The sequence below is a fragment of the Triturus cristatus genome, chromosome 4_1, assembly GCF_964204655.1.
Source record: "Triturus cristatus chromosome 4_1, aTriCri1.1, whole genome shotgun sequence".
Classification (NCBI taxonomy): Eukaryota; Metazoa; Chordata; class Amphibia; order Caudata; family Salamandridae; genus Triturus; species Triturus cristatus.
The window spans coordinates 125,875,555-125,902,364 of NC_140585.1; the positions used below are offsets into that span (position 1 = coordinate 125,875,555).

Sequence of the window (26,810 nt, forward strand, 5' to 3'; positions counted from 1 at the left end):
TGCATCTTTATCGCCCCTCCTCCTCTCACACCTTTAAAAAATCTTCCCTAACCAGACCACACAAAAGAGAGGTCTCTCGTGCCCCATTCCCCAGAGCCCTACTGTCAACAGAAAACCCCACATCGGGAACCCCAGCGACTGCTTGTCTCACCAACAGCAGACCAAGGAGAAGCCACGAGAGCGCCTAAGACGCAGAGTGGTAGCAAAGGAGGGGTGAGAAGACAAGAACAGAGGAGGGTAGATAACACAAGAAAGGGTAGTAAGAAGACAGATACAGTATAGTGGGAAGCTGGAGGGAGGACAGAAAACAAAAGAAGAGGTGGAGCAAGGGCTGGGAAAAACGAAGAAAAAAGGAGAGCCAGGCAAAGGAGTGAAGAAAATGAGGGGGCGAGAAAGAGAATTATAAACCAAGAAAGGTGAGGGTAAAAACAGGGGGAGAGGGGTGTAAGAATAGGTGAGGTGAGGGTATGGAAGGTGGGGGTGGGGAGGAAAGAGTATGGATGGACACAGCGTCCCGAAAAGAGGAAAGGGGGCAGACACTACGGACATAGCACGTGCAATGGAGGTGGAAGGAGGCCACGGAAAGAAAGCCTGCATAGGGGTGGAGATGTTGGTACCAGGAAGTAGAGAGGGTGGTAGGAAAGGGTGAGAGGAGGGAGCAAAAGCAAAGAGGTATGGAATGAATGAGGCAGAAAGTGAGAAGAGGAGAAGAAAGTGAGGCAAACAGATAGGTAGAAGAGTAGGGAGAACTACAGTAAAAAGAAGATAGCCTTTGGAGGCATTGGGAATTATTTATTATTTTGCTGAATTTATTTAATATCTTTATTTCCAGGGGAAACTGAAGATCTGCCAGAGATCACAATGCGTACTTGTACCGACGACGCAGGGACTCTGCCGTGGTTACCCAGTTTCAGGGCAGGCTGCTCTGCCTCTTCCGCCCTGGAAGGAGGTTCTCCATGCCAAGCCAGACATTGGCAACTATACAACTCGTTGCGTATATAAGCTGTGTAATGCACCGTTAGACGTTTTGAAGCTGTGTCGTGTTCGTACCTGTAGGTGTAAGTACCAAAGCAATCCTTTCACATTCCCCATAGTGTGGTGAACGGCCGTTTATGGACACCACATTGCAGGGATCATCAGACACCCCTACCCTACCCCTACCCCCCCCCACGGGGACAGCGTGATTATACTTCTTAATCCTTCCGCTTCCCATGGAATGCTCGCTCCCCGCTTTATGGAGCAGTGCATTCCAGCAGTGGAGCAGTGCCATCTGGTGGTCAAAATACCTGGCTCTTTTGCAGATGTATCTTAAAAATAAAATCAGCATGAAATTCCTTCCGTGAACACAACACATACAGTGGTCCACACCCCAGGGAAAACCACGTGCATTATCGTTGGTGATAGTGTAAACAAAAACAGTGGAGCAGTGGCAACTGGTGGCCTTAATGCCTCCTGGCACCATAGAGGATTGTTGAATATTATATGCACCAATGTCAGTACGCACGTAAGCAGCACCAACTTTGTCGGGGGGAGGGGAGCAACCTTATTTGTGACTGGTTGGAACAACGTTTTTCACCGCTCGTTCACTCATCTAAGAGCTCCACAGTAATATGCCACAAAGCCACCCTACGTGCACTTGAGCATTATTGATGTTTGATAACGTAAACGAAGCACTTTCAACTATGAGCCGCCATTTACTATATGGAAAAAACCTCTTCAAACTACCACAAGGCCACACTCCTAGCAATATTTTCTCCCCCACTGCCGGATAACACAAGCATGGCCCATCATCGGACGGACAGAAGATGTGCACGCGGGGACTGCCTATACTGGCGGTGAAAAAAAAATCCCCAGTGTATCACGCCACCAGTAAAACATCCAATCCCCGCGTGCACATCTTCTGTCTCGTTTGTCTCCCCGCGTGCACGCTGGAATCATATCGATTCCAAAAGGCCTCTGCATGGCAGAACAGCGCATGCGCTGCTTTCGCCAGGCTGAGACCTAAAAAAAATAGTAGCACTTACATTATTTCAACGCCTCCTCAGGGGTTGTAAGGGCTAAATAAATTACATTCATTTTGTATTAATACTGGGAATGACCAACACATCTGACATTCTTACAGTGCTTACATATCTAGTAAACAGAGCCTGAACAAAGTGAAAAGCTGCCTCTCTTAAGTCAGTGTGAAGTGCTAACCTTTGTTTCCCCTCTGCTGCATTTGCATTCGCTGTGAGGCTCCTGACTGCTTCAAGCCAGGAGACTTAAACAAAAGGGTGCCTGTGACCCCTCAGATTCGGCCTTTGTTATGGACCCAGCAGGAGTCTTAACTAAGGAAGCCCGGTCCCCATCTGCACATTGTTGCCTATGGAAAGCAGACAACGTGTAGACGCTGCTGAAAGTGTCCCAGTGTTTGAAAATGACACCGGGACGAGTTCAGCACATTATTTAGTGGAGCCCAACATTGTGGCAAGGTGGACGGAGTTCACCCTGTAAAATAGTGGGTGGACGCCGTCCACCCGCGTGTACCCCCGACTTGTGCCCTGCTCAGCTCTATTTTCCGTTGTTTCCACCAATTGACAGCATGGGGCTCTTGAGGCGGCAAATCCAACAATATTCATCAAATCGCTCAGGGGGGACTGCGATAAAGGGCTTAACTCTCTCTATGAAGCATAGCTATCTATAGTGCAGCAGGTGAAGTGGCACCAGGGTCCACTGCGTCCCAATTATAGCTGTGCTTTTTACTTCCATATTCATGGGATGGGAAACCCTTTCTACGCCTCTTCCTCGTATTGAAAAAAGCCGCCCTAAAATGTGGCACATGAATGGGGGAGGGGGACACAGCCGAATACATACAGTCCTCACTGCTGGATGTGCCACATATGGTGCATGGTGAAGGTTTGGCAACTGTGTGCCTCCATCACACACATTTGAAAAGAATAGCAATTGCAACACAATTAAAAGACAATTATTCTGTGTGCTTGACAGAGTGGCCAAAGAATGGATGATCATGTGTTCTGAAAACCTTTGTAAGCCACTGTGAGAAGCAGGCACTGGGATCAGCCTCCACTCCAGAGCACCTGTCCATGGCCTGTTATATACACCTGGAGGCGGCCCGGTTCAAAGTGTGCACTGTTTAGGAGTAGGGTGCTGCACGGAAAAAATATAGAGACCCAACATCCTGGAAATAGCAAACACTCCTAGGAAGTGCAAAATTAGGTAAAGCATGTAAACTATAAACAAGAACTAAACCTCTGTTGAGGATTACCTTAATGTTTCCTATCTTCATTGTTCAGAAATGGATCAATGTTTTTGACAGAAAAAAAGTTAAGGATATGAAAGTAGAGCCTAAAAGGGATCCGTTCCAATGTCTGTTATTAATTACTACCGGGAGTGAGACCCAGAGGGACCCGGCCCACTTAAAGCCATCCTCTGAAGATCTCTCACTGTAGAGTGAGCCCTGTTATTAGTGCTCTGAGGCTGTCTCAGTGTAGTTTGAGCCCTGTTATTAGTGCTCTGAGGCTGTCTCGGTGTAGTTTGAGCCCTGTTATTAGTGCTCTGAGGCTGTCTCAATGTAGAGTGAACCCTGTTATTAGTGCTCTGAGGCTGTCTCGGTGTAGTGTGAGCCCTGTTATCAGTGCTCTGAAGATCTCTCACTGTAGAGTGAACCCTGTTATTAGTGCTCTGAGGCGGTCTCAGTGTAGTTTGAGCCCTGTTATCAGTGCTCTGAAGCTGACTCGATGTGTTGCGAGCCCTGTTATCAGTGCTCTGAGGCTGTCTCAGTGTAGTTTGAGCCCTGTTATTAGTGCTCTGAGGCTGTCTCAATGTAGAGTGAACCCTGGTATTAGTGCTCGGAGGCTGTCTCGTGTAGTTTGAGCCCTGTTATCAGTGCTCTGAAGCTGTCTCGATGTGGTGCGAGCCCTGTTATTAGCGCTCTGAGGCCTTCTCACTTTGGTAGGAGCCCTTTCGTTACTGTTCTGTGGCTGTCTCAGTGTTGTGCGACCCCCGTTATTAGTGCTCTGAGAATGTCTCGGTGTAGTGTGAGCCCTGTTATTAGTGCTCTGATGCCATCTCAGTGTAGTCCGAGCCCTGTTATTAGTGCTCTGAGGCTGTCTCAGTGTAGTTTGAGCCCTGTTATTAGTGCTTTGAGGCTGTCTCAGTGTAGTGTGAGCCCTGTTATTAGTGCTCTGAGGCTGTATCAGTGTAGTGTGAGCCCTGTTAGTTTGAGTTTAAAAAAAAAAAATTCTTATATAGCGCTCTTACACCAGGATATCCCTTATATCAGGGATGTGACATCAGTGCATGACGCTGATCTATATAAACTTCTAGAATTCGGAAATGCATTTAATTGGACACATGAATTGACGACAGGGAGTCACCGGCTACAGAGTCAGATGTACCCTCTTATCTGCCCCACACACCCTTCCCTTCCCTTCCCTAGACTGTTCCTCAGGTCCTGACTGCAAGCAGAGAGCGCTGTGGGCAGAGAGCGCTGGGGGCCGGCAGCCGTCTCAGTCCCCAGCTCCTGACTGCAAGCAGAGAGCGCTGTGGGCCGGCTGCAGTCTCGGTCCTCTAAGCCCATCGTGCAGAGAGCGCTGTGGGCTGGCAGCAGTCTCGGTCCTCAGCAGTCTCGGTCCTCAGCAGTCTCGGTCCTCAGCAGTCTCGGTCCTCTAAGCCCTGTGTGCAGCGAGCACTGTGGGCTGGCAGCAGTCTCGGTCCTCAGCAGTCTCGGTTCTCAGCAGTCTCGGTCCTCAGCAGTCTCGGTCCTCAGCAGTCTCGGTCCTCTAAGCCCTGCATGCAGCGAGCGCTGTGGGCCGGCAGCAGTCTCGGTCCTCTAAGCCCTGCATGCAGAGAGCTCTGTGGGCAAGCAGCAGTCTCGGTCCTCAGCAGTCTCGGTTCTCAGCAGTCTCGGTCCTCAGCAGTCTCGGTCCTCAGCAGTCTCGGCCCTCTAAGTCCTGCATGCAGAGAGCGCTGTGGGCCGGCAGCAGTCTCGGTCCTCAGCAGTCTCGGTCCTCAGCAGTCTCGGTCCTCTAAGCCCTGCATGCAGAGAGCGCTGTGGGCTGGCAGCAGTCTCGGTCCTCCAAGCCCTGCATGCAGAGAGCGCTGTGGGCTGGCAGCAGTCTCGGTTCTCAGCAGTCTCGGCCCTCTAAGTCCTGCATGCAGAGAGCGCTGTGGGCTGGCAGCAGTCTCGGTCCTCCAAGCCCTGCATGCAGAGAGCGCTGTGGGCTGGCAGCAGTCTCGGTTCTCAGCAGTCTCGGTCCTCAGCAGTCTCGGTCCTCTGCAGTCTCGGTCCTCTAAGCCCTGCATGCAGAGAGCTCTGTAGGCAGGTAGCAGTCTCGGTCCTCAGCAGTCTCGGTCCTCTAAGTCCTGCATGCAGAGAGCGCTGTGGGCCGGCAGCAGTCTCGGTCCTCAGCAGTCTCGGTCCTCTAAGCCCTGCAAGCAGAGAGCGCTCTGGGCTGGCAGCAGTCTCGGTCCTCAGCAGTCTCGGTCCTCTGCAGTCTCGGTCCTCTAAGCCCTGCATGCAGAGAGCGCTGTGGGCTGGCAGCAGTCTCGGTCCTCTAAGCCCTGCATGCAGAGAGCGCCGTGGGCTGGCAGCAGTCTCGGTCCTCAGCAGTCTCGGTCCTCTAAGCCCTGCATGTAGAGAGCGCTGTGGGCTGGCAGCAGTCTCGGTCCTCAGCAGTCTCGGTCCTCAGCAGTCTCGGTCCTCTAAGCCCTGCATGTAGAGAGCGCTGTGGGCTGGCAGCAGTCTCGGTCCTCTAAGCCCTGCATGCAGAGAGCGCTGTGGGCTGGCAGCAGTCTCGGTCCTCTAAGAAGCCCTGCATGCAGAGAGCGCTGTGGGCCGGCAGCAGTCTCGGTCCTCAGCAGTCTCGGTCCTCAGCAGTCTCGGTCCTCTAAGCCGTGCATGCAGAGAGCGCTGTGGGCTGGCAGCAGTCTCGGTCCTCCAAGCCCTGCATGCAGAGAGTGCTGTGGGCTGGCAGCAGTCTCGGTTCTCAGCAGTCTCGGTCCTCAGCAGTCTCGGTCCTCAGTAGTCTCGGTCCTCTAAGCCCTGCATGCAGAGAGCGCTGTGGGCTGGCAGCAGTCTCGGTCCTCAGCAGTCTCGGTCCTCAGCAGTCTCGGTCCTCGGCAGTCTCGGTCCTCAGCAGTCTCGGTCCTCTAAGCCCTGCATGCAGAGAGCGCTGTGGGCTGGCAGCAGTCTCGGTCCTCCAAGCCCTGCATGCAGAGAGCGCTGTGGGCTGGCAGCAGTCTCGGTCCTCACCAGGCTCGGTCCTCAGCAGTCTCGGTCCTCTAAGCCCTGCATGCAGAGAGCGCTGTGGGCAGGCAGCAGTCTCGGTCCTCAGCAGTCTCGGTCCTCAGCAGTCTCGGTCCTCTAAGCCCTGCAAGCAGAGAGCGCTGTGGGCCGGCAGCAGTCTCGGTCCTCCAAGCCCTGCATGCAGAGAGCGCTGTGGGCAGGCAGCAGTCTCTGTCCTCAGCAGGCTCGGTCCTCAGCAGTCTCGGTCCTCTAAGCCCTGCATGCAGAGAGCGCTGTGGGCAGGCAGCAGTCTCCGTCCTCAGCAGTCTCGGTCCTCAGCAGTCTCGGTCCTCTAAGCCCTGCATGCAGAGAGCGCTGTGGGCAGGCAGCAGTCTCCGTCCTCAGCAGTCTCGGTCCTCAGCAGTCTCGGTCCTCTAAGCCCTGCAAGCAGAGAGCGCTGTGGGCAGGCAGCAGTCTCTGTCCTCAGCAGGCTCGGTCCTCAGCAGTCTCGGTCCTCTAAGCCCTGCATGCAGAGAGCGCTGTGGGCAGACAGCAGTCTCGGTCCTCAGCAGTCTCGGTCCTCTAAGCCCTGCAAGCAGAGAGCGCTGTGGGCTGGCCCTGCATGCTGGTGATTGACAGGAGCAGCCATGGCTCTCCTGCCGTCGTCCTTCTGATGAAAATAAAACACAGAGTTGTGTATGGGTTTGTGTGGCGGGGAGGGTGAGCTGGGGGGGGGGGGGGTGGAGAACAAGAGATAAACCTTTCAGCAAGAAGATGGTATATTTGCAACATTGTGGGTAAAGGGTTGTAAAGCACCATGTTCTACTGCATGACTTCCCATCACACAGTGCCGTAGGGGAGTCAGTAAAAGGAGGGTTTTGGTGAGTGGTCTGTGTATTGTTATCTATGTTGTAGAGTTTGGGAAATGTGCATTTTTAGTAATATGGGGTGCAGGGAAATAAGGGGCGTGGCTCCCTTTGGTGCAGGCGAAAAAAGTAATTTTAAGTAATTCAAGGAAGTTCAGCAGGGAGCTTGTTAGCCCTCAGAAATAGATAAGAAAGTGAAGATAGGAACAGATATGAAAGCACTGTATGCTTAATATAACAACTCAAAAGCAACTCAAAAACATTCTAGAGACGTCAAAAACCACACAATCTATGACAGTTTTATTTAAAAAGAGGCTCAATAAGTAGGACCTGGTAGTGTCGTCGGGTATCGTCGGAGAGAGGGCTTGTTTCTCTTGTTCCATGTGCAACGATAAAGGCTTGGTGGCTGTATACATGTCTTGCTTAAAAATGTTTTTTCTAATTGGTTTATAAAAAATAAGCAATCCGTGCATAGTTTAAATCTGAGTTCAGCTTTGTTTGTGACCTGTTATGACCATAAATGACAGAGTAGCCCTCACGCACTGCACGTGAACAGCAGCTTGCTGTTTTTTCAGGTGACGCCTTCCTGCCTGCATGGTCACTCTCTGGTCAGTCAAATTAAATACAGAGTTAATCAGTATATTAAAGGGCAGAGCTGCCAGAGTCAGAAGGTACGGAGGGCAGGGATCCAGAGGGGAGCCTGGTCTGGCTTTTTCAATGATCAGTTCTGATTCTCTCCCATCTAACTAGCGTAATCAATGAATCAATCAGGCGTCTTATCGAGCGTGATTACTCACCTGTGAGCATCTCAAGGCGGTGGAGGCGTTTAGGGCTAATGCTCATGAGTTTGCAATCCTGCCCTGACCTGGTGTCCCTCAATTGTCACGTTTTCAAAATTAGCATAAAAAGTTTCCACCTTCTCTTAAAAAAAAAAGTCAAAGGGTTGTCACAAGGAGTTTGGGGAACTGGTGCAGCTTGTTTGCCTGCCTCGGGGTTCAAGAAAGACTTGACTATCTGAAAGTTTGCTCTAGGAGTGTTGTCTGCTGCTGCAATTGGCTTAGCAAACATGTCCGCTTTGGCACTTTTAATGTATTTGCAGAACTTTATGAGAGCTGCTTTACAGATCAACTTCTCATCACGTGGGAACATCCTTCCCAATTTTGTTTCCAGCTGTTTACATTAACAGTTTTCAGCTTCTAAAATGGAGAACTGCACGAGCAGAGTTTCTATTCCACCCTCCCCTCCCCCCCGTTACGGGGGCCAGTGCCCAGCCCTTGAACCAGGCTAGATTTGAAGGAACCCACCCCTCATGCACTCCGTCTGTCGAAGCGAGATGTTATGTGTTGTTGCAGGAGCTTGTGGAGCGCTCCTGCGCCAGGTAGGTTTCTTGGCGGCCACTGTCAGTGGCGTCAGCCGGATGATTGAAATAACCGCCGGGATTTCGGAGTTTCCTGCAGCTCGCGTAGTTGGACGCAGACATAAACTTGCAAACACATTCTCAAGATTAGGAAAATGCCCTCGGGAGTGATCCGTCCAAACTAGCGGAAAGGGTTTAGTCGGCGACGGCAGCTCAAGCGAGTGGCCACATTTGTGTGTGAGGCCCCTCAGTTTTTGATACAAATTAAGATGTGACAAGGCCCCCAATAAATGTCACCCTATTTAAAGCTGGGATCGCCTACGTGAAGGTTGCAGTCACCAAGAGTTGTTTTCTGGTGTTACAACTGGAGACGCATTGAGATGCGCACTCAGTGGAAGAGTTGCACCGTGTCTAGTCAGGGAACTGTGGTTCAAATCCTGGCTTCTTCTTCACTTGACCACATTGTGTGATTCTGAGCTAATCTAGTTACTTTCCTGCGCCACATTGAACTGGACTCGACTGTGGGGGGAACTGGAGCACTCATTTAAATACTATGTGTGCTTTAGAGATACTTCATTCATGTCTGGTTTCACAGATCATAATGTTGTCCTTCTATAGGAGGAATATTGGCCGCATATGATGTACACAGGACTCGCTTATCTCTCGGTGGACCCATGGCAGCGGCGGCGGCTGGGGACTGGAAGGGGGCTGACTCTTGGATGTGTCCAGTTTCACGCCCAGAAATGATTCTTTTAATTATGTCTCATTCAATGCTATGAAATACTGTACTAAACTAAGACAATCACAAATGTTAACTGACATGTATTATTGTATTTCTCGTGAGTGATTGCCATATTTTAACATTATATTTCAGAGGTTCACGAGGCAGGTTTTCTGATGGCTCCGAGCACGCCTGGCTCTTAGGGCGAGGGCTGCAGGAGGCGTTCACTGTCACTTTTCTCTTTTACACACCTGTAGTCCTGTGCCACCTGTGTGCCAACAAGGGCCCAGAGCTGCAGTCTAATGCCAGAGCCTGTGGGGCTTCATTTGACGAGTAATAGTTCAGCTTCTGAGATAGCCTGAAGGCAGGAAGGGGCGAACAAGTACAGGATGAGGGATTATGGGGCCCCATCCTGGCTCCTTGTAGGGGCGCTTAAGGTTTTGTTACCCCACTGTTGTATTCTTAGACATTCCTCCGCCAAACATACTGTTCTTGCACAAACTTCAGCTTCACCAAAGAAAGATATTATGACATTCATCCTCCTCAAGGCACTGCCCTCCCCTCACTTTTCGTTCCAAGAGCCTGATGGGTATTTGATTCAATGACAGTTTGAAGGGGGAGAATCATCAGCCAGGGCCCACAGCCAGGTCAGGTCCCCCGCTCCGGAGAGTTCACTCCCTGAACACCACGCTCTCCGCGTCATCTAACCACCTGCACAACCTGTGCTGCATATTGTGGCCTCTTACAGATGCTGTGCAGCATGGCTAAAAGGCTTGGACAAAGCCCAAAGATCCCAAAGGCGAGACCTAGTGATTTTGCTAATGCTTGTTTAGGGTCGAGCCGACCAGACAGTGCCAGCTGTCTGGATGCAACAGGCCAATTGTCGTCTTACCAAGAGTATACAGCGGCTTAAAGCCCACCCATTGCTTACCATTGGTTTGCTTTTTAGAGACTCTCATTTGCTAGATACGTATTTGATGGCTTGCCTTGGCCCTCCTGAGCATTTCCTCTTTAATTATACCCTTCCAATTTTCACTTTTAGGGATCCACTTTTTTCTTTTTGCTTAAACACAACACAAGAGTGCATGTGTTTACCAGCTATCTTCAGTTGTGGCCCGCATGGTTCGCGGGTGGGGTAGCGGGAGCCTGGAGTTGTTTGTGTTTGCGGGGAGGACAAGCGGGGAGTCGCAATTGCAGGGGGGAGTGAGAAAAAAAAAAAAATCACTTACCTTACCAGTGCCAGGTCCTGCGTCTCTGCTCCTGCTCTCTTGCCTCTGACTTCAGGAACAGGAAGCAGGCAGCCTGCTTCCTCCCCTAAGCCAATCACAGTGCTGCAATGCAGCGTTGTGATTGGTTGAGCGCCGTGACACGGCACTCAGCCAGGGGCTAGAGGGGTGGGCCTGTTCTCCATGCAGGCTGAAATGCAGCCTGCATGGAGAAGGGGGAAAGTGCGCATGACTGGTTTGGGAAAACCACTCCTCCACTGCCCTGCTCGCAGAGCAGCCCCGCCCACCCGCCCACCACAAAGCAGCACAAACATAAAATGATAATAACTGAAAGATATGTGTTTGCTTCTCGCACTGTTTGAAAGCAGTGCGGCGACGCTCCTCCGCCATAGCAGAGGAGCTGCCACGGTCGGTCTTGCTTGTGCTTTTAGAGAAAGTATTGGAGCGCTTTATATGAGCACGAGACACATTCATTTTTTTTTTACAGGCACGGGGAGATTACCTGATTTGCCCAGATTCACAGGATGTGGAGTCGATCTCGAGGCTTAAACCTTGATTTCCCAGCTCCAAGGTCGGCAGTCTAGCCGTTAGACCACATCCTCTCCCTACTTTGTGCCCACCTTGACATTTAACACTAAAAGCAAGTCTCTAGGTGACAAAAAATGACTCAAAATGAGAGGCCCCCACCGCGCCTAGGGGTGGGGGGCCCTTAGTGGCATTTCGTGCGAGAGGCAACAGAGAGGCTGGGCCAGGACACATCTGGGCAGGGCGAGTGGGAGGGGCGACCAGGAAATATTAGGAGGTAGGCAGGCATGTAGTGCGTCATCTAGGTACGCAGGCGGCCCCTCCAGGGAAAGTGATAAGAAAGCTGTGCACGAGGGAGAAGCCCTCTTTGTCCTCTTGCCTCGGGTGCCCAGCAGGTCGCAGCCAGAAGCAAAGTTGCCCACCCACCCATCCCTCATTTTTTAAGGTAGAGCAGGCGGGGTCCCGGGCCAGAAAATGGCGGGGGCTCCTGTTTGACGGGGACTGGCCAATCCTGGAACAAGGAGGGCAGTCAATGGGGCTCCGGGCTGGCGGGAGAGGGCGCCGTCCTGCTGGTGGCCCTGGACTCTCCGACCCTACCCGAGATGCCGGTGCTTGGAGGAAGCAACTTGGTATAAAGCTGGTGCGCAAGGAAAGGCGCAAAGCAGTGCTCTGGTGGCCGCGTCTAGGAGGTAGACGACGGGTAGTTGCCTGAAATGGAAGCAATGGAGATGGGTTGTGTCCTGCTGGTACAACTCGAATACCGTGTGTCTCGGGAGATCCTGAACTGTAAATACAATTGCAACTGTAACCTGTGGTTCAAACGAATACTGTGCAACCCAATGTTATCAATGGGTGTTGGATTGGTTAATAAAAGTTGGTCTAATGTTGACAGTGCATATACAATAAAGATGACGTTATCTGAGAATTAATAAAGACTACGCAGTGAAGACCATCCACTGGTATGGTGCCTTTTGTGGTGGGAAAAGAGGGGACAAGTGTGGTGGGACGAATCGCACGTTATATGCCTACTAATAGAAAAACCTCTTTAGCAAATAAGCCACTAAGTTTCAAATTAGCCCAAGGATCCCAAAGAGCTCTCATGGTTCCCTCATGAGTGCCTGAAGTGTAGAGAATTCCTTTCTGGGGTTAACTTTCTGGCTCTGCTTTCTTCCTTATCTCACTTTGCTTTCCATCAAATAATTATAATCCATGGTTTAGGTGTCATGGGCAGAAGAGGTGGTGCAGGAGGCGGCTGCAGTTGCAGTTGGATGTCTAAGGTGCAAATAGAAAGAGGAAGAAATGAGGAAAAATAAAGATACTTCCCCTCTTTATGCCTCACTTCGGGAAACGTAAGCTTTTGGGGCATTCCCAGCTTTGCATAGTCGTGTAAATCTAGGGAAGAGTCAAAATCCATGGGTGTTGCGTATGAACACCCACTGTACCACCCATGGAACTCCTCCCGAGCCTAGAGTAGGGCAACGTAGCGATTTGCATTGACTTGCCTCACTTCAGATCTATGAGGCCATTCAAAGCCACTCAAAGGGGGATGTGTACAAGGAAGTGGCAGAGCACAGCATTAGCCTCCTTGGCTTAACGCCGCACTCCGCCACTTCTGAAACGCAAGGCTGCACCATATTTACAAGAATGTGCTGCAGCCCTGTGTTTCCCCCTGCAATGGCGCTAAGTTTAGCAACCTAGCGGCAACACAGGCCCCCTTGCACCATAGTACAAGGATGTCTGCGTGCAGGGGAGGATTGTTTATGTGTAGGAAGGTATCCATAAGCAATCCTAAAGTGCCATTCTGTCACTTTCATGGGTGCTGCTTAATGCACCACACATGAAAGTGATAAAATTGCATTTTTTACAGGTTTGTTTATGTACAGGAAGGAACACCTTGCTGTACATAAACAAACCTTGGCATTTTACTTTTTCCATGTGTGCTGCTGCACAAAGCAGCACGTATGGAAAAATCAAAAACAAGGAGAAATTATGCATTTCTCCTCGTTTCGCTAACTTAAGACCAGGATTTACCTGGTCTTAATTTTGGCGCTGCCTCCTATGTACACCACCCATGTACATTGGGGCAGCATCAAAATGAATGTGTCTGGTGGTGGAACGCCCACCGCAACACCTACTGCCCACCTCTTTCATGCTAACCATAGCGTGAAAGAGGGCCTTATGTTACCCCATTTGGCTGGTTCTCCTTCTGTGTGTTTCTCATTTGCCTTCAGGCAGTAGATGGTTATTAGCCTCAGGACATCTTTTCGTAACAGTAGCACGCTACAAATGTAAATAATAATAGGCAGAAGCAGGGGAGTCACTAGACCAGAACTTTGGGGGGGGGGGAGCTAACACTCCCCAGCCAGGGCTGGCCCCAACACTGGTTGCACACGGTGCAATAGTCTTTTTTGGTGCCCCTCCCCCGTTTCCTTCTTTTCCATGAATCCCCTCATTACCACTTACCAACAATGCACCTCATCTCTCTATAGCACCTTTCTGACAATCATAAACATTTTTATAGCGCTACTCATAGTTTACTCACACTCATTTCTGTGATCTGCATGGTACATATTCTTTGTAGCAGGCACATTAACCCTCTGCACTGTGTGGGTGGCAAGAGTGCCCATGTGAGTGCACGGTGAGCGATGCAACAGTGTGAGAGTATGACAAGAGGAGTGACTGCAGGGTGAGTGAGGTGGCATATGAATTTGGGTGCGGATGCAAGTTCAGAATGGAATGAATGATTACTGATGGGCTTGTTTGAGTGAGTTGCATATTGAGTAGTGAGGGGGACAGGTGAGTGAAGTGTCACATGAGTGCAGGATGAGTAGTGTACTCGTGTGACTGCAGGTTGAGGTATAGTGTGAGCAGGACAAGTGCATTTTGAGTGCAGAGGGATCACTGTGAGTGCAAGGTGAGCGAGTGAAAGGTGCAAGTGCATGGTGATCAGTGTGAGTGCATTGTGATCGCTGTGAGTGCAGGGTGAGCGGGTGAATGGTGCAAGTGTATGGTGATCAGAGTGAGTGCATTGTGATCGCTGTGAGTGCAGGGTGAGCGGGTGAATGGTGCAAGTGCATGGTGATCAGTGTGAGTGCATTGTGATCACTGTGAGTGCAAGGTGAGCAGGTGAATGGTGCAAGTGCATGGTGATCAGTGTGAGTGCATTGTGATCACTGTGAGTGCAAGGTGAGCGTGACAATAAAGGGCGAGAATGAGGAATGAGTTGTCTGAATGCAGGGTGCATTCCCAGACCCATGAAGTAACTCAGCATGTTATTGCCGGGGCGTAGACTTTAAGATCCAAGTTAAACTATTGCGGCATTAATCGGGGATCGAGGGTGAAGGAAATAAATAATGTGCTGATCCTGCAACAAACTTCCAGTCCTATGGTTAGGGTTACCAGCAGACTATTTTGATGGCCCAGTCGGTACAAAAAAAAGCAGTCACCTAAAGCGGTATTTTCAGCGCTTATCTGTGCATACTTCCCAGGGCCGGCTTTAGTGCTGGTGGTGCCCTGTGCGACAATGTTTGTTGGTGCCCCCCCCAATGACCACCCCCACCACGGATTCTTTCACTAGCACCCTTTAACAGTGACCAAGTCTCCATAACCCCACACTCTCAGATGCATTGAATTAGTTATATAGTGCCACTCATACCAGTGTAGGGTGTCCGAGCACTTTGCATCACACACACATTACACAGAGACAATCAATCATAAGTGTGTAAATCAGTGTATAGGAAATGTTACATAAGCCAAAGGACTAAAAGTATAGGAGTCCCATGTCATCCATACTGGTAGGCAGTATAGTTCAAGAGTGCTTGGTGTGGAGAAGCACAAACTCAGAGTCGAAAAAGAAACAGCATAGTTGGGAGTTTCCTTTAATAATAAGAATTGATTTCTAGCCAAATTAACCCTTTTTGCAACATTAATCAATGTTCTAATAATGTATACTTTGCGGTGTGTATGCAGTTCTAGGATGAAAGTTAATAGCTCACTATTCTATATTAGGACTTTAAGTTATAAATTGCAAGTAACAAAAGGGTGTCTCTTTTGCAAGCAGTAACCTGCTGATCTCTTCACATCATACACACTCTGTAATCTACTTGGTACTCGTTCTTTGCAGCAGGCATATTAACCCTCTGCACTAACTTCACCTAAGTCAAAACCTCAACTATACAAAATTCTGATCTCTCTCCAGGAAGATGATTAATCACACGAGTTATCTTGACATTTATGTGAGGCGGGAAAGAAACGCTGCAGCAGGTGCTTCAAAAGCACAATAAACTTTCACACAAGGTGCCCCCAGGAAGCCAACTTTGTATTCCTTTCCATGAAATGCATTCTCACACTATGGCAGTGAATGTAAAATCAAAATGTAAGGAATAGGCACAGTGGGGACCCAGGGGGTACTGGAACCAGCAAAAAAACCTAAGCCTCTGTAACCAGTTTACAAAGGCATGTTAAAATGCAAATGGTCTTTAAAGACCTGTGAAAAAAACACGGGGGGGGGGGGTGCCGGAGATAGGAATCCAGACACTGCCCAGCTGAGCCCCCAGCAGCTCAAGTTTCACTGCAGCAGCCTGGGCTGAGACACAGGACGGGGGAAGTGTGGGGGGGGGGGGACTGAAGCCCTTGGGCCTGGGCAGAAGTGTGACTGGGAAGGAGCGACCCCCTTTACATCACTCCACGGCCCCCTGGGGGCCGCGCCCCACAGTTTGAAGACCCCTGACATAGGGGCAGCATCAAAATGAATGTGTGTGGCGGTGGAACGCCCACCGCAACACCTACTGCCCACCCCTTTCATGCTAACTATAGCGTGAAAGGGGGCCTTATGTAAAAGGCAGCGTTAAGCCATGTTAAGGGGTCTATTAGAATGGCGGTCGGAAAATCACTCTGACCGCCATGGTAGTGGGAATACACCGCCCGCTAGGACCACGGCATACTCGCCGGTCCAATTAGTATGCTCCGCAGTCGAAATCCGACCATGGCGGTATGATTGCGTCATTTAACATTGCGGCGGTTGCTGCTACCAGCAGCACCGCCGCGATGTCCAAAAAAGCATGTCCAGCATATCCCTGCACTGCGTGGCAGGCACTGCACAGTGCCTGCCACCTGGTACAGAGACATGTAGGGGGGGTACCATGGGACATTCTCCACATGCCTTTCCATGGCAGTTCCACCACCATGGAAAGACTGGCTGCCGCCGGCATCATAATCATGCCGGCGGAGCCTGACTCTGCACCGGCCCCATTTTAGTGGTCCAACTCCACCCGCCAGGCAAGCGTGCGGACTGCTACAGGCAGAAAAGAGACGGGTTGAAAATCTCCACACCGCGGTCGTCACCGCCATGCTAATGGGATGGGCAGTTTTCTGGGTTGCGATCGCGGGCGGATGACCACCTCCAGCAGTGGTGGTGCGTCCATTAGGGGGCTGGGGCATTGCCCCACAAGCCGCCCGTGCCCGCAGCTCCCTCAGCGTCTCTGAACTTAAGTAAACTGACTCAGTTTACTAAAGTTCAGAGACGCCGAGGGAGAACTGACATGTCAGTCAGCATGACGTCGGACCGCCCACACCCTTCAGAGTCTGTAGGGGGTGGGCGGTCCGGCGTCATGCTGATTGACATGTCACACCAGGGGCAGGCAGCAACACAAGTGCGCATGACTGCTGAAGGTCGGAGAATTTTTACAACCAGCCCAGTCATGCGCAATAGTGTCTGGCTAGCGTGGCAGCTGCGCATTAGGAGAGCGAGGGTTGATCAATGCCGAAACCCTCGGTCTCCTAATTGGCAGGCGGGCAGCAAGTGCCCCTGCTATTGGCTGAGAGGGGCTGCTGTTCCTGTTCAGAAATTGAATGTTGGTGAGGGGAACCGGCCCAGGAGCAGAGGCGGGGCGGTCCGGTAAGTTTAGTTTTCTTTTTTTTATTTTAAACTCCCCTGCGCGACTCACCCCCTCCCCCGCGAGTATTGCGAGCTGCGACTGGCCGCCGGCCATCCGACCGCCATCCTAATAGACCCCTAAGTGTCTTTGCATGATCGCAAGGATGTAATTTTGTAGTTTGCGTCATTGGAGCATCGCAAAAATTAACGGTCCGGCGCCGCAAGGGGCTCATTATGCCCCCAAGAGCCCCTTTCATTTGTGGGCAGCCTTAGACCAATCATCAGCCCCTAATCAGGGCATAATGACCCTCTGACTCTTAAGTGATGAGATTCTTCTCTCAAGGAGACACAATAGGTCTTGTATCTGTTCAGGATGCACCGGTAGCGGCGGCCGCTCTTCTCTTTCAAAACGGAATTTCCACTGAAATCACAGAGCACTTTAGTGCACTGCGAACTGTGACTTTGCCCAGGTGTTTTCATTAACACGGTCCGGGAACAATAACACGAAGATATTAGATTCCAAACAAAACTGCAGCTTCTCAAGACCACGTTGACAATTGAGTCTGCCTGCTTGTTTTCTGTGTCATTAAGAGGTATTAAATGTGCACCAATCCTTATCAATGTGTCTCATTAGGGCACATCATAAAGTAATCAGTGTAATTAAGCAAAATACAATTCTATGTAAAAGTATAAAAAACGCAGTAACCATTGAAGAAAAAGATGGTTGCTTCAAAAGTGCACCTTCCCTGGCCGGGAATCGAACCCGGGCCACCAGGGAGCGTGGCAGCACTGGGAGCGGCCTGAGGCTTTACCGGGTCTAATGACGTCACTGATGCAGCACGTGCAGGGTTCTTACTCTCTGTGAATTCTGCCTAAGGGTGCAGTTTCTTAACGTTTGCTTTCATGCTACGGATGCTTGTATGGACAATCCAAACAGAGAAGTATCACACAACAGTAAACATCCGTCTATTCGTCAGACTGCGCAGTGAGGACAACAAAGACAGACTCATCAGAAGAGAGCAGTTCTGGGGCACCTGGGAACATTCGAAGGAGCGGAAACAGTGTGATTGACAGGAAGAGGACAGTTTACTTTCACTCACAGAACAGTGTTCTGTCAAGAGAGATGGACACACTGCCCTTGAGCTCTTTTACTTGCAATTCCAAACACAAGGGAGAGAGGAGAAGGGCGAGTCACCCTCCCGTGAAGAAACCAAAGAATCACAAAGTAGGGTTCGGCGGTTGTTGGAGCACATTACTGATACGCGCATCACATACACAACTTTACACAAACGTGTGTCTGTCCCAGTCAGTGTTCCAGGAGCCGGTCGGGTGCTCTGCGGCCTTTCAGCAATCTTCAAGCGACCCGTCATTCCCCAAGAGGTCCCTAGCAATATAAAACCAACAGGCCCCATCACCCCAGCAGGCGCCCATCACCCCAGCAGGCGCCCATCACCCCAGCAGGCACCCATCACCCCAGCAGGCCTCATTCACCCCAGCAGGCCTCATTCACCCCAGCAGGCCCCATCACCCCAGCAGGCCCCATCACCCCAGCAGGCGCCCATCACCCCAGCAGGCACCCATCACTCCAGCAGGCCTCATTCACCCCAGCAGGCCTCGTTCACTCCGGCAGACCTCCAGCTGTGCAGCATTCAGTCCTATGGGTTCAATGAGAGACAACTGCCCTGTTCAATATTCAGTTCTAGGCTATCAGTGAGAGACCTCCAGTGCAGCATTCAGTTCTGTTCATTCCGTTCAGATCTATTAGGGCAAAAGCCCTCTTATCTGTGCATCATTCAACACACACCATTGACTGGGTGGTAGTCAGCGATAAGCGCTTATAAGACTCCACAATACTGCAAAACACCCCATGTGGGTTTCCGTAGTGTAGTGGTTATCACGTTCGCCTAACACGCGAAAGGTCCCCGGTTCGAGACCGGGCGGAAACACTTGTTTTCTTTTCCACACGAGCTCACTATAGCTTATTCTTTTATCATTCTCACGCGCTGTAGGACTCCTCGGATAACATCGCCACATTTCAAACCGTTTGCATTTCCAGTGTGCGCATTTATACATCCAGCTAATTCAAGGACAGACTGACATCGGACTCCTGTCCCTTTACAGCCAGACAGCAGGACAGCCGCTGCCATCCATCACTCACAGGCACTGCACATGCTACAGGCACTGACACAGGCAGACACCAATGTTTACACAAACACAGGCACGAAATGTCCAAACTCTAAACATAGAGATAGACTCAGGCACCAGGAGTGAGTTAAGAGTGTGAGAGAGAGAGACTCGAGCACTGGAAGTGAGTTAAGAGAGAGTGAGAGACTCGAGCACTGGAAGTGAGTTAAGAGAGTGTGACAGAGTGAGAGACTCGAGCACTGGAAGTGAGTTAAGAGAGTGTGACAGAGTGAGAGACAGGCTTTGGGACTGGGTTAAGAGAATGAGAGAGTGAGAGACTCAGGAACTGGGAGCGAAGAGAGAGTGAGCGCCTCGGGTGCTGGGAATGAGTTAAGAAAGTGTGAGAGACTCAGGTGTTGGGAGTGAGTTAAGAGAGGGTGAGGGTGGGAGGCACAGGCACTGGGAATGAGTTAAGGGAGTGTGAGAAGGTGAGAGACGCAGGCACTGGGAGTGAGTTAAGAGAGTGTGACCGAATGAGAGACTCAGGCTGTCGGACTGGGTTAAAATAATGTGAGAGAGTGAGAGACTCAGGCACTGTGAGTGAGTTAAGAGAGTGTGAGAGAGTGAGAGACTCAGGCACTGTGAGTGAGTTAAGAGAGAGTGAGAGCCTCGGGTGCTGGGAATGAGTTAAGAAAGTGTGAGAGACTCAGGTGTTGGGAGTGAGTTAAGAGAGGGTGAGGGTGGGAGGCACAGGCACTGGGAACGAGTTAAGGGAGTGTGAGAAGGTGAGAGACGCAGGCACTGGGAGTGAGTTAAGAGAGTGTGACAGAATGAGAGACTCAGGCTGTCGGACTGGGTTAAAATAATGTGAGAGAGTGAGAGACTCAGGCACTGTGAGTGAGGTAAGAGAGTGTAAGAGACTCAGGAAGCAGGAGTGAGTAAGAGAGTGTCTGCGAGAGTGAGAGTCACAGGTACTGATATTGAATTAAGAGAGAGAGTGAGAGACTGAGTTAAGAGAGTGTGACCGAGTGAGAGACACAGGCACTGGGAGTGAGTTAAGAAACAGTGAGAGACTCAGGCATTGGGAGTAAGTTGAAAGAGTGTGAGACTCAGGCACTGGGAGTGAGTTAAGAGAGAGTAAGAGGCTGAGAGACACAAGCACAGAGAAGACACACAGAGGTAAAGAAACAAAGCGTGTTGCACTGGCAGTGCGAAGAGCGATGGAAGGATTTGTAATAAAGGCATCTACACATGATGCGCATGCACTTGTTTTGTGTCGTCCAAGTGCCTTCCTTCATTCTTTGGAATTCCCAGTTCACCAGCTGCAACTGGTTTCCACTAGATCCTGGTCCATCATATGGGCACTAGGACCTTGACCTCAATATATAAGAACCATTGTATGGATCTAGTAACATTCCAATAGGCACAATTGGCCAGTTTTGCTATGCAGCAGGAATTGCGTAGAATGTCTCCTTTGCAGTTCATCTAAAGTCAAACTCCCACATCATCAAATGAATCTAGAAGAAACCACTTGTAACTGGTTAACTGGAATTACCTTCATGATCTGAATGTTCCGCTTCCTCCACCCTGGGAGCAAGGACTTCTGGGAACAGCAGCGATTATAAATACACACATTGTGTAGTCTCCAACACTAATTACAAATACACACACATTGTGTAGACTCCAGCACTGATTACAAATACACACACATTGTGTAGACTCCAGCACTGATTACAAATACACACACATTGTGTAGTCTTCAGGATCAACCCCAATTGGTTAGTGGCCTTCAATGAGTTTAATAAATACTTTATTTAAGTTTAACCAAACTATAAAACACCTTGCTTATAAAAAAGGAATAGTTATAACAGGTAACAAAAAATCTATTAAAATTGATTCACCCATCTCCTTCCATTGTGGATTAAGAACCACGTGACCTGATGTCACAGACCTTGCATTGTCTGAGGCACCAACATACAGACATGTTTCCACGTTACAAAAAGTAATCCTCCTGGCTACATCACAATAGGTTACCGCACGTGCCTTCTTCTCCGATAGGATGTCCACCATAACCTGTGCGATACATCTGGATTGTCTGACTTTTACTCCTGCGCACATCAGCACTGGGCGCTCAGTGGTTTCACTGTTACTGGCAGGTGAGCGACTTCTGTGAAATCACCGCTCCTAGGTTGAAGCCAGAGTCCCCTTATCGAGGGCTCTTTAAATCCCCTTGGGTTGCACCATCACCACATCCAGGTTGATCTCATAGATCCTTTTCTCAGGAGACGCAGACTTCCTTGAGTTGTGTCGTTTCCATTTCATGATGGACCACGTAGACCATTATTCAGGGTTCTGTGGATCTTCTTTGGTTGTATCTTCACCACATCTGGGTGGTCACCAGAGACCATGCACTGAGGTGTCTTTTCATTCTCTTTGGATTGAACCATCACCACTTCCAGGTGCACTCAGCGCACCTGGAAGTCTAGCAGTGCCCTCAGAGATTCTTCTCTGAGGACACTGCAGACTTCCTTGAGTTGTGTCGTTACCATTTCACGATGGACCACGTAGACCATTATTCAGGCCTCTGTGGATCTTCTTTGGTTGTAACTTCACCACATCTGGGTGGTCCCCACAGACGATGCCCTGAGGTGTCTTTTCATTCTCCTTGGATTGCACCATCACCACTTCCAGGCTGACCCCATAGATCCTTTTCTGAGCAGACGTCCTTGGGTTGTGTCGTTACCATTTCACACTAGACCACATAGAACATTATTCACGTGTCTGTGGATCTTGTTGTGTTGCATCTTCAGCACATCTGGGTACCCCAAAGACCATGCATTGAGGTATCTTTGCATTCTCCTCAGATTGCACCATCACCACTTCCAGGCTAACCGCATAGACCCATTTCTGAGGAGACATCCTTGGCTGGTGCCTACACCATTTCACGGTGGACCACACTGATCATTATTGAGGAGTCTATTGATATTGTGGGGTTGCAGCTTCACCACATCTGGGTGGTCCCTTCAGACCATGCACTGAGGTCTCCCAGACTTTCCTTGACTTGCTTCTATAAGGAGTAGCACAGATGGAGAAAAGAATGTGGAATCTTTACTGTGGTGTCTGTCCTTCTCCTTCTCCTTGGGGGGTGCTCCTTCACCACTTCTGAGCTGACCCCGTTAATTCTTTACTGTAGTGTGTCATTTTATCTTAGGGTGATCCTTGATCTTTCACCACATCTGTGGGGACCCCTTGAACACACTCTCTTGTGTCCTGTATGCGTTTCCTTAAGTTAAAACTTCACCACTTCGGGGCTAAACTCATACATTCTTTCATGTCGTCTCTGTCAATCACTGCACCACCTCGGGTGGCCCCTTTGGACTCACATACTTCTGGTCTCTATGGATTTTCTTGGGATAACCCTTCATCACTTCTTGCTTGGCTCCACACATCATTACTTAGGTTTCTTATCAGTCTCCCAGGGTTATGTCTTCACCACCTTTGGGTAGACACATAGTCAACTTTACAGGTGAGTGCCGACCTAACAGCCAACGTGCGCCACAAATATACATTCTTGAATTTAGATAAACAAATCAAATTACCAGTAACAATGACGGGGGGCGTGGCTAACCACTGAGCATGGCGACTACACCTTAGTGGAGCTCCTGGCCGAAACCCATTAATTCCTGCTTTTTCCACGACGGAACCTGGGGGAACCTCCTCCCCAATCCTCCCTCAGGGTGTAGTATAGCTGTTGGGAACAGACGGCCGCACCAGCGACTTTCATAAACCCTGTGATCACCGAGAATCGACGTGGGATCTGACTCCGGACGCCGCGGTCTACTGTGGCTGCCCTGGTGGGGTCTGCTGGTGGGCGGTGCTCGGAAGCCTATTGCGACTCGCGACTGGACGCTGTCTACGGCTGTGTCATGGCCGCATCACGAGAGGCATATGGACTACCACCAGAAGCGGAATCCTGTGGGAGCTGAGGCTCCGAGCGCAGAAGCACATTGTGGAACTCACTGTGACGCACCTTCTGGGAGCCTGTGTGCGCGGCCCTTCCTGAGTCTGACTCCCCCGTGCTGATATCGCCAGAAGCCTTGCACACCATTTGCACCGTCCTCCCTGCAGCTGGCTGCCCCCCCAGGCTATCTGTCGAACCTATTGCGCCTTACTGATTTGGTCCGGCCTGCGGGCGCCATTGCACCCTGTGACGGAGGCGTGCTTCCAGCACTGCGGCGGGCGGCGGTGTATCTGGGCCTGCGCTGTTGCTACTCTGCAGGGCCTAGTTGTCTTTCCTTGGGCCTGCAGCCACAGTTCGACCTTCGCGGGGCTGGCCGGTGATGGAGCAAGGTTTTATTAACAAAAGAGACTTGCTCGGATGCAATCCTCTCAAATAACGTGTAACACCATAATCAACTTGTTATATAAATACTAATATTGAATTACATATATTAAATTGTATCTAGGGGAAGCTTACCTATGTGTATTAGTAACAAGTAACCAGAGTATCTTAAAATGGCCGCCAAAAACGCGGGAATTTCATTGCACATGCGTCTACTGCACCTTCTGTCAGGAAAGGCAATCTGTGCTCCTCCTCTGCTCCCAAACTTGTAGTTTATAGGAGAAAACAGCTGAGTTACCCATGGAGCAGACTCCGTCATTTCCCTTCCCAGAAACACTTTAAATGGTAACTAGTGCTCCTTCCGCCCCTTCCATCATGGCGTCTTCTCAAGAAGCGATATTGTAGGTTAGCGGTCTAGTGTTCCGCGAATATTTTCAAGTTCGTGCGCGCGTTCCTCTAGCGCAACGCACTTCAACTGAACTTTCTTGTGAGGAGGTAGTGTCTCTCAGTTTATCCTCTCACAACAAGATTTTCCCTCAGGGGCAAATTCTTTCTTCAGCAATACTTCGCCGCCTGACTACCTGGAGATGAAGAGACTTTTGGCAGCGCTTCAAGTCTTTCAGAGACTCGTCCTCAAGAGCAAAATTTGAGGCAATTTCTGTGATGTTTTTAGAGTCCTGTTTATGTACTGGCTATTGGTGAGTCTATTTTTGTTTATGCTCACCTGATAATTTGGAGGACAGCGCGTAGGAGTTAGCCCCAGTTACTCAACGTATTTTTAGTGAGAATTTCACGGCGCTTCAAGTGAACGTTTTTGAATATTAAGTCCTGGTCACTTTGAACTTTGCAATGATGTGACTGACAGCTTTTGGGGCAGAGCAGTCTTCCTTGAACATAGAACTGTTGCAGCACAGGAAGGCTATGAGAATCTCTAGGCAGAGACAGTACTTGAATGATACCGCATGTATGTAGAAATATATATATATATTATGCTTACCAACAATCTTCAACTGCCAGCCTAGAAAGTACCTACTTCAACTTCTTCAGCTCTGCATTATCTACTATATCTCCAGTATCATATTCAGAGAGAGGCTAAGCCACTGTTAGTTAAGGTAAGGGTGTGGTGAACGTGGGTGGAGGCAGCTTGGGGTCAGGAGAATTACTTTAGTAATATGTTTATTTGTAATTACAGATGCCAGAGCAGTCCTAGATAGAAATTGAGGAAGCAGGCATTGCAGTGGAGTCTCTCTTGTTATCCCCTCTTCCCCCTTCCCCCGTCCTGCTGGAAGTGAATCTATTCGCTGTAGCGGGGCAGGGGAGTTGGGAAATATTTCATCACATTTGAGTCCTGGTTCTCCGAAGTTTGCTGCTCCTGTGGAAGTCAAAGAGTTTCAGGTGCGTGGTACCTTCCTTCTGATACTTACGACACCTACGTAGTATGATGTATTCTGTCGCTTGGTGGGAAAACCTTGCAGCTGGGCAATAGCTTTAAATATGGCCGCTTGAAACTCACACATTTACGCATATGCTACTGTTTGGACTAAATCTCGTAAGTTCTATTCATCACTAATGCAAAAGATTTAAATAAGTAAATGGGGCTGGAGTAGAGATAAGTGGTATACAGTGGAAATCTTTTATTGTCACATTCTTACGTGTCTTTTTCTGACTTTATTATTAGTTCATGTTTGGGCCTCGGAGGGTGACTGAAATCCCTATTCCATCTGACCAGTGCGCACGCACATAAAGACCGTCTGGAAACCCATGAAGAAACTTGAATCACAGCCAAGGCCACATTGACCGAAGATGCCTGGGAACATGAACCCCTGAACTAGACGAATGCAACAATTTTAAATAAATTTGATATATTTCGAAATGATCATAATGAGAAATGTGGTGGGAATAAAGCTATGGGAAAGTAAATTAAGGGGCAGGAACATAGAACAATAGTTCACAGTAAAAATATTACTTTTTATATGGTGTGATGAACTCACCTCTTGCCCTGACCAATTAGAATAAGGGAAAACACACACTTGAATATATTGGGGGTGGTACATGAATAAAGAATAATATAAAAAAGGTAATTTAGTTATATAGTTTGTTAGACTTGTCAGATCCGTCATTCCTACATGTCACCGACCCAACGTGTATGCTGCTACCCTGACTGAGACGCTTTCTCAGATCCTGCTGCTTCCAGAAACTCTGCTCGAGAAACTGAGATACTGATCGCTATTCTAATCATCTCTAGAGGGAATTGTGGAAGAGGGAAACCCGAGGAGAGTAGTGTCAGAGAGGGGTGCGATGCTGGCGTTGCACTTAGACGAGGTCACCTTTGCAGATCCGAATCTGTCCAATTCTACATCTGCATCTTGTCCTGGCAGATTCTTTCTGGCTTATCTTCAAAGAGTTGGGTTCATCTATCACCTTAGGTAAATATAAATCTGAAAAGTCTGTCGTTATACCTGCTCTCTCTTTCCCTTGTTCAGGTACCGTCTTCATTGATCCTTATTTTGATTATGTTTTTGTTTGACTTAATTGTGCCTCTTGAAATAATGTGTTTAAGCTGTGATTGATTTTGACTCACAAAATTAATAATTTAGATAAAGGTTTTCCAAACTTTCTGAGGTTGTGGTCATTTCAAGTATAAGATAAATGTAATTTTTCTACCTTAAACTATCTCAGACACCTGATTCATCGAGAAAGGAGTTTGTTGAGAAGATAAAAATTGGTAAGATTTGGTAAAGGTGAAGTTAAATTGCAGGTAAACTCCAATATTGATATCAGCGGGGTTTTGCCAGCTCATTTGTGTGCATGGATTGGACCCAGGTGAGTATTAGGTATGTATGTGTTTAACCTGAGCTGGTAACCCGCGCGCAATCAGTATTTCTTTTGGTAGCAGAAGCATGGTTAGGTTCTGGTTAGTAAGGTAGAAAGTATTGTGGATTGAATTATTTTGATTTAAGCTTTAACAACCACTATTCGTTAAACGTTATGTTTCATGTTGTCTAGAAGTTCCCGGGAATATTTAGTGGGTGGCGAATGGAAGCCATACTGCAGTGAGGTTACTTGTCTGGATCAGGAAAGTGCTGAAAGTTACGCAGGACTAGAAGCACTGATTTAGGGATTATTATCTTTCATATAAAAGTGAGAGTAATTGGTAGCAAAGGAGTCCGCTGGTGAAAATTTGGTCTTTTATCACCTAGAAAGGGCAATACTGAAGGAGTAGCAGGTTCTCCGATGCTTGTGTGAAGAGTAAGCGGAAAGTTTTACTCGTAGTGTATGAAGAGTAAGTGGAATGGTTTTACTCATAGTGTGTGAAGGGTAAGCAGAAAAAGGTTTGCTCGGAGTAAAAGTTGACTAATCTTTGAATTTAGAAGATCAGACACAGTAGCAAATGTTTCTATGTTGTTGATTAATGAAAAATGTATGTAAAGTTTTGAGAAAAATTTGTTTTCGTATTACCTTGTAAAGGAGCGGCAGTTGCGGGTGCTACACTGACGTCACAGAGGGCCGCGCTGGGATTGGTTAGAACAGCGGGCTAGTCACTAACG

General features: G+C 49.2%; 1 long non-coding RNA gene and 1 other non-coding gene across 2 annotated transcripts in view; one reads left to right on the forward strand and one right to left on the reverse strand.

Annotated features, from left to right (window-relative positions):
• Positions 1-26,810, reverse strand: part of LOC146847570 (uncharacterized) — a 337,022-nt gene that overhangs the window by 145,795 nt on the left and 164,417 nt on the right. The window lies entirely within an intron of this gene.
• Positions 18,670-18,742, forward strand: TRNAV-AAC (transfer RNA valine (anticodon AAC)). The gene has a single exon. It is a non-coding gene; the product is annotated as a tRNA-Val (tRNA).